The sequence below is a fragment of the Halictus rubicundus genome, chromosome 1 (genome assembly GCF_050948215.1).
Source record: "Halictus rubicundus isolate RS-2024b chromosome 1, iyHalRubi1_principal, whole genome shotgun sequence".
Taxonomy (NCBI): Eukaryota; Metazoa; Arthropoda; class Insecta; order Hymenoptera; family Halictidae; genus Halictus; species Halictus rubicundus.
Genome location: NC_135149.1, coordinates 6,401,479 through 6,414,145, shown reverse-complemented (window position 1 = coordinate 6,414,145; position 12,667 = coordinate 6,401,479). Strand labels below are relative to the sequence as shown.

Genomic DNA, 12,667 nt, shown 5'->3' with positions numbered 1-12,667 from the left:
CTATATAATTGAAATACAATGTAATTCAATTGTGCAATTGAATTACAACGTAACTGAATTAGCACTACTCTGTTATACTGTTTCCAGCAAGCAATGTAATGGTGTCTGTAATTTTTTTATCTACATTATTATTGTAGAAATGAAGGTGACCTTCAATTTTCGAAATGGAATGATATTTATTTGTTTACATCATATGAAAACATGTGTCAAAATGAATTCACTCGCATACGACATAACAATCTTCAAGGTTACACAAGGTCAGAAATTTAAGAAATGCTTTGAATATCTAATAATATAGAGGTATTCGAAACATTTCTTCAATTTCTAACCTTGTTTAACCTTGAAGGTCGTTATGTCGTATAGGAATGAATTAGTTTTGGCACACGCTTTAATATGATATACAAAAATACATGGCATTCCATTTAACAAATTGAAGGTCACCTTCATTTCTAAAAAAATAATGCAAACAAAAAAAATTACAGATATCATTACATTGCTTGCAACAAACAGTATAACTTTTTCCTTTTTCATTTTTTTAAATGTAAGCTACTTGCGAAAAACGCCGGCTAGTGTTAGCGTGAACACCCTGTATAAAGCAAATGTTGAATATCTCCTATTTTTTAACCGTTCAAAAGTATGTACCCCCTTAGAATCACATAAAAGTTTATCCCTTCTCAATGGTTCCATTCTTTTTAAGAATAAATTCCATAAACTTCGCGTTGGTACACATTTATTTACGATATAACAATTGACTATCTAAAGATAATTGTATAAAAAACAAAATATAATTAATACACTACGAATTGTATGCAACTATGTAAAGATCGAATAGATGAAGTTCACTTGCACCGCAATCGAAGTTTTACAGACAAATAGCTTTGGAAAAATGGCTGCCACATTCTTCCAGTTTAAGACATTCAGCTGAACTTTTCAGCAAGCGTTACGTAACTATCATGTAACAAAATATACATATCGATGCTTCAAGAAACCATCTTTTTAATTGACATATTTCTCTAATTCTCCAACGGTTGAAAGGTACGTAACTCTGCTACGACCGAACGTTTGTCGGTGGTTATTTCGGATTTAGACGCAGCGCTAGATACAATCTAATTTTACGATCGATTACGTTACAAGAGACGGTTGAGCACCCCCAATGGTCAATTCGAAACTCCGGAGGTCGTTACTTGACCGTAGTTTCGATCTGTCCACTTGACGCATAGTTTCCCCCGAATCGGAAACATACTATATACGCTGCGACACGCCCCGTTAAAACAATTACACGTTCGAGTTCGTGATCTCGGAAGTTTGTACAGAGTAAAACGGCAGTGGTTGCTCGCTACGAGCTGCGACTAATCGAAAATCGCATGGACTCGGTTTACAGGTACCTACCCGTTAGTTCTCTCTGTCGATGACACCATCTCGATCATCGCGAAGCAATTTCCAACGTATATTCGGAAGTTGCGCATCACCGAGAAGAGCGGTGTGTACTCGATGATGTTGTTCATCGAGGAAGACAGTTCGCAATTGCTTGGGTCAGCTGAGTTTCGACGGAGATCGTGTTTCATCTAGGAAGATTGAATGATTGTGTGTGCTCCGGTTGTGCTACGAATTTAATGGATCGAGTCTGATGACTATATTCTAGACCCTACGTATGCATGGTAGAAATGTTTATATATATATAGTACTACGAATTGTGATAGGTTTGATGAAGTTTGCTGAAGTTTGACGAGGTTCGTAGTCTATGTATTTGATCCTTGGAGAAGTCGTTAAGACTGTTGACGAACTTCTGCCTCGTATTACTTTGTTTTAATTGAGTTTGCGAAAATAGTTCAGTTTGTAGTCTATTTGACAGCCTTATGGATGGATTTTATTACTTTATATTAATTTATTCTATGAGGATAGTTCAGTTGAGTTCACAGTCCAGTTTATTGTAGTATAGTGTTACTATTCCTGCTTAGTATCGTCTAGTTTGGATTAAATTACTTTGTAGTCTACTTGACAGCCTTATGGATCGATTGGCTTGGTTTAATTATACACTTTCACCTTTTATTTAAATTATTTTACGAAGATAGTTCAATTGAGTTTACAGTACAGCTTATTTAAGTCTAGTCTTACTACTTCTGCTAGTTTGGTTTACTTTACTTTGTAGTCTGTTTGAGCCGTGGAGGAGTCCCAGGACAAATATCTAATTTCGCTTTTATTTTTATATTTAATGTATCTAGAAGAATAGTTTAATTTACAGCACACTTGATTCCCTTCTAAATATTTCACTTTAGTTTATAGTCTATCTATACTTTGAAGAAGTCCTTAAGAACGTTAGTAGATGAAAAGTATATAACTTTAAGCAAATACTGTGCTGTATAATTTTTATACAACATAAAAAACGCGAATGAAGTATAATATATGTAGCATACAATCTATTGTAAGTCTACAAAAATTGAATCAAAATACAGTCTTTACTCGATATTTGTTCCAAATATCTGGCGGATAAAAATCCCAGAACTATCACCACTGCCGCGGGGTACAACCCCGTGTGGGACACCGCAGCTCGAGCGGTCTTGAGAAGCGTAAACATACAGTCCCGGAAAAAATGATAGCGTGCTGTCATTAATTTCTCGAAGATCATTTAGAATTTTTGTATGCAACACATAATATCATAATTGTTATGACGCACAGAGACGAAACCTCTATGTAAATAAGGTTGACCTCGCTAGCTTTCTGAGCAAGTAGAAGAAATATATGTACAAATGCTGAGGGCGAAATGATAGCACACTTACAAAATTTATACATATATTTCCACAAAAAAGAAAGTTACATGATAATTAACAGCAAATTAATAATGGGTGTATCCGCTTTTATTTTCTACTACTTCGAGCATCCGATTTGGTAAGGATTTATATAGCTTTTTAATTGTATCTTGCGACAAATTACCCCATTTTATCTTAATAGCTTCTGTTAATTGTTGAATATTATCGTACTGTTTTCCATTCTTGTATACAGCTCGTGCGAGTTCTCCCCAACAATTTTCAATAATATTCAGGTCCGGGGAGCGTGCAGACCATGGCATAACTGATACATTTTCTCTTTGAAAAAATTGTTCTACGATTTTAGCTCGGTGAATGGCAGCATTGTCATGTTGAAAAATAAATTTACCTTTGGTAATTCGTTGTGCATGTTCGTTAGTTTGTTGCGAGATTAGATTTATATATTTCTGACTATTAATTTTTCCTTCAAGAAACTGTACATCTGTTTTACCTTTGTATCCAATTCCGGCCCGGATCACCACACCACCCCCACCCCACGTTAAGGGTTAATTAACGGACGCTATTAACGAGGTAGATCAATTTTTGCTTTTCATTTGTGAATTTCCATAAAGTCGGTTACTTTGGTTTCCGATGACAGTCGTTGATCATGAGATGAGAATTTCCGTGCACGACGCGTTTTCTTTTAGCCAATCGTCGCGATTCCAGATTTTATTAGTATGGTCCCTTTACAGCAGAATGACGTGCAGAGTATCGCAGAAAAGCGCGATACCTCATATATGTATGGCGGATATGAATATTAATGGCAACGAGAAAACCTGTTCATGAAAGGTGGATATCGACCATCGGGAACCAGTTTACAATTTATTTGCATCCCTATGCCGGTCCCTGTAAAAATGGCATCCTTTAACGTGCGTGTCAGTCCCTCTTTCTATCGCAACGTTGTCGCACTCGCATACAAGAGTCGGTATAACGACAGTCACCTTGTCGATTATAGACGCTTCATCGATTTCAATCACTTAATTATTTTCTAACAACGTTATATGATCTTGAGATGAACAAGCTATAAAGATCTAGCAACTTATGGAGTACTATAATAAATACTAAAAATAATACAAAAGAAGAATAAATACAATTCCTATTTTCAGAATGATTTATACTAGCACACGAAAGTGTTAAGAATCTTACTGATACTTTTCACGATATTGTTATTTAAATAAGTGAGAAATTATGTGGTGCTTCAGAACATAACATGACATACATTGGCCATATAACCAATTTTCATGCATAAATAATTCAGTTAACACACAGTAAGAGTTAAAATTTGCTTTATATTGTTTAGGCAACTATTTTTAGGTTTTTAATATTTTCAAAAATTTTGTTAAAATCTATGAAATGTCATAATATCGCAGAATAACACAAGAAAAATAGCAGAGCATAAGTGAAACTTAAAAAATGTATAAAATAGAAAGGTAATTAAAATTGAAGTTGACTCTGTTTTTAAGTTAACCAACACTATTAACATTTTCATGTAAAAATTATATGGTTTATATACAATAACGACATGAATATTCGCAATTTTTATTATGAGACAATTATACAAGTGCTTAGAAGATCACGGTGAATCTACTAAGTAATAATATTTAAAATCAGTAGATATGGAAATAAATATCGAACGTATAATTTGTTGAATAACTGGTATGTGCGTGCTAAATAAAGAGATTATTTCTATTTGTACATAAATATTTCTCAATGGTACATTTCGAGTTTCTATATTGGTAATGATTGATTGTGCAATACTATATTTTCGTGCTTAGATTTGTTATATATTTTCCACGTTTAAATTCCTACTTATTCCGCTTTTCCAATTCTTAATACTATGCACTACCAGTTTGTCGACATCGTGCTGTAACGTTTCAAGTCCTACTATGCCAGTTTCATGCATCAACACTTGGCATATTTGCAATCACTATTGTAATAGTAGGCACAGTAGAATCACCGTTATTTGAACGCCCATTATGTGAAGGTTCTATTATACGAACACCTGTTATTTGAACGTTCCATTATACGAAAAGTGTATTTCCTTTCAGAATTCCTGTGCGTACGTATTTGCTCCAGTAGGATGAAAGCTGTTCACAATGATTCAGTATAAAATAGACCTAGTAATGAGAATGTTATACTGTGATGTCTGCGAAACAAAAATTTTGTCACATAGTATTAACAATTGAAAAAAGTGATACAATTAACGGATAAACAGCTAAGTTACAAAGATTGCAGCGATATGGTAGGAAATGTTGAACGTCAGAGACAAAAGATTAAAGAAAGCATACAGTAAACATTTGTTGCTTGAGGTTGTAATTAGAAACGACTAGGAACCAAAATCAAATAAAAATGAGATATACTGTGAATTTTTATGCAAAACTTTCTGAATCGCTTGCAAGATACTGGAACCAAGTAAAAAATTATTATTTCGTATACTAATTTTAACCCTTGACCGGTATACTGGAGTGTCTCACGACTCCAACAAAATTTCAGTTAAACTTTACCTCTGGAAACCACAAATTGTTAACTTTTTTTATGTAATCCTGTAAATTTTGGCGAGAAAATGTCGAAAATCCAAGTTTTAATCCTAGGAGATCAATAGTTCAAAAGTTATGCGTGTGTAAAGATACTTACCTGTCGAAAACGCTGAAAAACCTACGTCTTTACACACGCATAACTTTTGAACAACTGATATCTTAGGATTAAAACTTGGATTTTCGGCATTTTTTCGCCAAAATCTACAGAATTGCATAAAAAAAAAGTTAAAAATTTTTGGTTTCCTGAAGTAAAGTTTAGCCCATTTGGATTATTTAATTTTAAATTATATAGTACCGTACCACTTAAGGGTTAATAATTAGTTGATAACGTATTGATGCTCTTATATTCTCTGTATCGTTTCACTGTTTTATCTTTTACCTGCTCATTCCTGTCAGGAGATAAATAAACATACTGGAATGTATGCAACAGATGATGTCAAGCAGCAATGCAAAAGAAAACTGAACCCCAGGTAATTTATGATAATTCAGTGGAAGATCGCGTATGAACTCGGCAACATTCTGCGCAACTAAAAACCATGACGTATAGCCAATAGGTCTCCGATAAAACGGGAGGGGGAGGGGGAAAGGAACAGAAAATTCTTTCCGAGCGAGGACGATGAATGTTTGTCGTAACTCCCGGTTGGAAGGGGCGCGGCGAAAATCGTTCGGCCATTTAATAACGTTCTTGCTCCGGGGGGTAGCCAGTTCTTACGGGGTGGTATCAGAAAAAGGTTTCGTTTCGCGGATATAAATCTGCATGATGCGTGGATTTTTGCGGCGATGCGATGGCCGGGGCGAAGAAACGCGGGGCTGAAAAGAAAGAGTGATAGAGCCGAGTTCATTAGACTTCTCGTATCGTCTCGCGTGTACGCTCGAAAGGGCTTACGGGAACCCGCCCCCGCAGATCGATAACAGCACATTATTTGTCGTTATGGAAGACACGTCGGTCCCGCAGACCGAACCCCGGTAAGAAATTGACGATTCGTATTCCTGAAGCGAACGCGATTAACCATCGTTACCTTTCCCTGATTACGTGCATTCCTCGCCGCATACGGGAAACATATGTCTTGGTTAGCCCCAGGCAGTTCGAATTAGTCTGTAGACACCCGACGAGAACACCGCCACGGAAACCAGGCAAATGATCCCATTACCGAATGTACAGGGTGTTTTAGAACTGGCGCGGCCCATTTCGTTAATGAACGAAGCGAAGCTGATGGATGGACTGCCGATCTTTGTGCGTTTGTGGGTCATACGTGTAGAGTGGGTTGACCTAGTACTATACATGTAGCACAGGCCGGTGGAACATATTCCCCACCGTCGTGCAGTGGTCACAAATCAGCTCAAAATCGCTATAAATAATGGTTTTAAAAGTTTTAGAAAGGTGTCATTTGGGATGTTTAAGTATTCCATAATAATATTGGCAGCTATAGCTATGGTTGAACCATGAATGAGAAAAGATTAAAATAAATTACCAATGAAGTAGGATATAAAATAAAAGAATACAGATTTAAAGTGCTAAATAGCAAAGGTTTGTTTTTTAATGGTGCTCCTATTTTTAATTATATAGAAGTACATTATAATTTTTACTTTATTCCTCTTCTTTCATATATTAGAAGATGGTCTAGTTAACAATACAGGGTGGTCCGTTTAAGTAAGGCCACCTAAATATCTCTTCAGGTTATTGTGATGCAAAAAATATTTGTTACGCAACGTACATGGTGCCAATGGACCAAATATCTGGTAAGAATATTTTTTTCGGGTCATTTTTTCCGGAAATATCAAGGTCATCGGTGTTTTTTGATACATAACTACATTTTTTTTATTGCATCGTGTAACTTGTTATTATTTTTATATTATACAAATAGATGTATCACGAATAAACTGTGGATTTTATGCATTTATGGCAAACATGGGTAGGTGCAATTGGAACGATTGCTTTCAGCTTTTTGAAGTTATTACGAAACGAATGCAACTACTTAGTTCCAATTTCTCGTAATAGACGACTTCTATTTTACATAGATCTCCAGTCTAATCACAAAGTAAGTATGCTTTTTTAACTCGTATGTGTGCCCTCAAGAGTGAGCAAATTCCCTCAGGAAAGCATTTTGAAATCCATTTGAAATAACTCCTTTATCAATTCTTACTAACCTACTACCTAACCCCTCCTAACCTTCTTCCTTAACCTACTATCGAAAAGATATATTCCACTTATAAAAATGATTTTGTTAATAACTCTTCAACAACGAACCTTTAAGAATGACCATTCAATGTTACAGAGTCTGACGTAGAAATCTTTTAAATGTTAGAATCGTATCAAGATTACTTGTCACGAATGTTCCAATGCAATCCCCGGCCCTCCATCGAAAAAGCTCGGAGAGGTTCGGCATGTTACGTACCGCAAGCTGTTAAGAAGAATCCAAAACAGTAACACTAAACCAGCCCCGGTACATTAAATTCCCGGTTCCCTGGTATTTCCCACGGAACCGCTCGATTTCGAGCCTGCGAGCCGTCTGTTTATACTGCGGATTGCAGGAGAGCTACAGACACTTTTTTCCTCGGTGAACGTTATTTAAAGGGAAGTACTTGCTCGCGGATGCAGTAAACCGAGACATTATAACTCTCGAGAGGCAAATAACCGGGAATCTCACCCCCATATCGCTCGCTTTCATAAATCGAGCCACGAGATCTCTCCTCCTTGGACAAAGGAAGGACGAATTTCACTCGCGGAGGAAGACCATGCGAGGCAAGACTAGAACCGAGGGAGAGAGGGACTTTGATAATGAGCCCAAGAAGATACCGAAGGTATCGCGAAATAAATCCGTGGCATAGAACGAATGATAAAGTGGGCTGGGGTGACGCGAACCGTGCTCGAGAAACACCGAACCGGTGTTATCGAGGTTGTTCTCTTGGAGAACACAAGAGGTACTGCCGGGGAATATAATACTTTGCGCTGTTCACTTGACCCTGGAGCACAGTGCCGGTTAACGAGCCAAATACTGCACCGAAGATCGTTTCCCGCATATACACTGGATCCAAATAGTATTTAAACACAACATTTCGAATTCGGAAAAATTGACGATATTTAACCCAGTGTCGCCAGATGAGGGGAGGGAGCACGAATTGAGAAATAAATTTAGACTCATTTTAAGGGCTCGGTCTGCGTAGATTCGCGATAAGGTAGAGTGACTACATTACCGCAAAAAAATGCTTTCCGTGCCTCAAGTTTTCGTCCTTATGTAGGGTGGCCCACATAACTCTGAACAGCTCAATATCTCGAAAACTATGCCATCGATTTTAAAGTTCTTAGTCTTAAATTGCATGGAACTGAAGGGCCTTTCTGACTACATACACGTGAAGTGGCCTCCCTTCCCCTTTAACGGGGGAGGGGAGGTACCTTTGTAATTTTAAATGGAACCCCCTATAAGATGTTACATATTTAGATTCTACCGGAAAAAACAAGTCAATTTTGTCTGAAACATTTTTTGTCAGATACTTCCATGATGAGATATAATAGTTTGAAGTTTCGAGTTGTAGGTACTTGAAGCGCTCGGAAATAGCGTTATGGAATTATCCGCGCTTGAGTCCTTTGCTTATTCGTGAAGAAATAAAATGTACTTTAAATTAAATGTTCAAAATGTCCACCACGGGCTTGTAAACATTTATTTACTCGAAACATCAAAGTTGTTCTAACGTAGGAGTTGTTGTCACGTATTCTTTGTTTCATATCCTCTTTTGTCGTCGGTGGTTCAAACATAACTTTGTCCTTTACATATCCCCATAAGAAAAAATCTAATGGTGTTAGATCGGGGGATCGAGGAGGCCATTGACGAGGTCCCCCACGACCTATCCATTTGTTCCCAAATTTTTCGTTCAAAAATTGCCTGGTGATGATTGCAAAATCTGGAGGAGCGCCGTCTTGTTGGAACCACATTTCTCTTCTAACGTGCAGTGGCACATCTTCCAAAAGCGCAGGCAAATGATTTTTTAAGAAATCACAATAACTTGCAGATGTTACAGTTTCTTGAAAAAAATAAGGTCCAATCACAAAATCTCCTATTAGGCCACACCAAACATTTAAAGACCATCGATGTTGAAAGGGAACACATCGCATCCAATTTGGGTTTTCCACGGCCCAATAATGCAGATTATGTCTATTTACATGCCCTGAATTCATAAAAGTGGCCTCATCGGAAAAAAGTATTTTGCACAAAAAGTCGTTTTCCACAACACCCTGCAGCCACTCACAAAATCTTACGCGGTGATCGTAATCTGCTATCGAAAGCTCTTGTGATAAAACCATGTGATATGGATGATACTTTTGCCGTTTCAAAATTCGTTGAATTGATGAACGACTAATATGTGATGTTTGTGCAAGTGTACGTTGACTAATATGAGGATTTAATGTAATTGCAGCAAGAATACTGGCACTATTATTTTCATTAGTGACAGCTTTACTAAGCCGCTTTTCTAAATTATGAAATGTTGCATGATCCCATAACGTTCAAAAAACATCACTGCTGCACGCCGATAATTCTTTTGGCATTCACCTAACGTTAATAACATATTCACTTCTGTGTCAAAAGTAGCCATAATCACAATGTTACAGCTTGAATAACAGCTCTAAACTGAAAACGTTTTCATAGATAAGTGAGTCAAACTCAAGAATTGTAAATATTATTGTTTGTGTTTCTTCATGAATAAGCAAAGGACTCAAGCGCGTATAATTCCATAACGCTATTTCCGAGCGTTTCAAGTACCTACAACTCGAAACTTCAAACTGTTATATCTCATCATGGAAGTATCTGACAAAAAAATGTTTCAGACAAAATTGACTTGTTTTTTCCGGTAGAATCTAAATATGTAACATTTTATAGGGGGTTCCATTTAAAATTACAAAGGTACCTCCCCTCCCCCGTTAAAGGGGAAGGGAGGCCACTTCACGTTTATGTAGTCAGAAAGGCCCTTCAGTTCCATGCAATTTAAGACTAAGAACTTTAAAATCGATGGCATAGTTTTCGAGATATTGAGCTGTTCAGAGTTATGTGGGCCACCCTGTATAAGAATATTTTGTCGCTGGTAAAGGGCTCATTCGAAAGAGAAAGGTTCAATCTAGTGCGCGCTGGTCAGGAGCTGCCGAGATTATGCAGATATTTGGTAATATAAGCGTTCGAAGTAAGCCAAAAATTGACGATGTGCATGCCGTGGAATCCAAGCATTTTTATGCCATTGGATGAGTTTTCTGGGTGAAATCAAGAGCAGCGTGCACTAGAAAATACCTCCAGTTACAAATTGAGCTATATTTTGTCTTGATTCTCTGCGAAATAAAGCGAAAAACTTGAAGCACGTTTCTGGAGTCAGAATTCATAATATCGATAATACAGAGCAAAAAATGTGACAAGTTTAGTCACGGACTTAAGACCCGTCGAATCAAGATCAAGACGGATCTTAAGTCTGTGCCTGAAGGCTGTGAATGGAAATTATTAATTAAAAAGTCACGTGACAATCTCGGGCCCTTAAAGCTTCAAGTTTTTTCTTTCGAAGAACACTGCCGATTTTCTTGTAGTGGATATAGAGTTGTCAGATTATACTTGTCTCCCCACTCTACTTTCCCCTTCTACGACGCTATTCCCCCACGCTTCCGCCACAGCCCTGTCACATGACGCGTTTCGTCTTTGTCGTGCATGTGTATTCCCCTCAACTCAAGTCAATTCTCCTGATCTGGTGACTCTGAATGGGTGGGATGCCAACCACTATAGTGTAGTGGGATGAAAACCTCTGCAAAAGCATTAAAAAATTTGTTTTGGAGTTGAGTTCACCACAGCCCTCTCATTCAAAATCGAATAGATCGACCAAAAAAAAAAATCGTACATCAAGTTTTGAGGTCTCGTTGTAATGGGGAATGTTTCAACTTCAAATCTATGCTAGGTTTATTAGCGAGAAAATTTTTGTAATGTTTTTATAAACGTTTAAACGAAATTATTGTTTGTTTTAATGTCCACAATTTGTCGAGAATAGGAACTTTGTACGTAACGTCCACGATCTCCTAGCTTCTGTGAAATTAATCAAATTAATTTTATGTAAACTGTTATTTCTGCAGTCATAGAACGTAGTATAATATTTGGTGACTCTATGACTTTCCGTTACTAAATTATTTTAGCGTTTCATAAAAGCCACGAAGATGAGCCACGAAATAAGTGGTGGCGGCGAACGTATTAAAAACTTTCGTCAACATTAAACAACAATGTAAAAAATCCTCAGCACTCACCTTTCCGTGATCGAAGCAAAATTTCCGACGAAGTGCCCTAGCTTCCCATCCACCGGAAACCTGAAACACAAGAAGGAAAACGTTAGTTTCAATCGAATTGGACAAGATTTCGAAATTATTGTCACATTCTGTCCATCGAAATATAAGTTTCCACCATTCTGTCTGTCCAACGGGAACCCAGGATTGTATTAAAAATTCAAAGGCGGTTCGAGAGGTAGATAGAGTGAGGAGAAGGGAAGCGTCGAAGTTCTAACTCAGTTGCGGCGCCGACGAAAAAGCACCCCTGACCTTCGAGCACTCCGAAGACGATCATTTCCCCTCCTCTCCTCTCCACTGGGATTCGCTTCGCCTTTCTCTCTCCGCAAGAAGTTTCATTCGTCTCGCGAGCTTCCAGCTTTTTCCTGCCTTCGAAACCGGCGAAGAAATGTATTACATCGGCCCCATGGAATATTGCCGGAAGTCCTCCTGGTCCTCGAAAGGGCGAGCTTCCAGTGTTTCGCCTCGGTCTGTGCGACGGCACCGTGCAATAAGAAACAACCGAGCTTACTGCTTCTTTTTTAATTCCTAAAATGAACTTGCGACGGAACGTAACGCGATACTGGTTGTTGGCTTTTTCGGTGGAACTTATGTCCCATTAATGTGATTTTGTCTGGTTCGGTAGCCAATAATTTTGATGTGCGGTTACACATTTTCCGGTTATCTTCCGGTGGATTTCATTGCAATTATTTTTTAAATATTCTTGGAAAAATAATTTTTTTAGAAATATAAAATACAGTGAATTCGATAGCGATTTTTTTAGAAATATAAAATACAATGAACTTAATTTCGGATTTTTAGAAATATAAAATACAATGGTATTAATAATTACGGTTGTTCAGAAATATAAAATACAAAGAGTATGATAGTATTTAATTTTCAGAGAACAATGGTAGTTACGACGAACAGTTAAAAACTATATTTAATATTTTATAATTATATTTTTTTATATTTTTTATATATTTTCTTTTCAACACACACTGATTTATTTACAGAAACTTATTCGACTACTTATCAAATTTTGC

At 37.2% G+C, this 12,667-nt stretch overlaps 1 protein-coding gene across 1 annotated transcript in view; it reads right to left on the bottom strand.

Annotated features, from left to right (window-relative positions):
- The window catches only part of Pgant9 (polypeptide N-acetylgalactosaminyltransferase 9), a 537,713-nt gene that overhangs the window by 465,906 nt on the left and 59,140 nt on the right, over positions 1 to 12,667 (bottom strand). Inside the window, exon 2 of the mRNA XM_076786727.1 lies at positions 11,607 to 11,666. The gene's annotated coding sequence lies outside the window, so the exon portion shown is untranslated. The remainder of the gene's footprint in view (positions 1 to 11,606; positions 11,667 to 12,667) is intronic.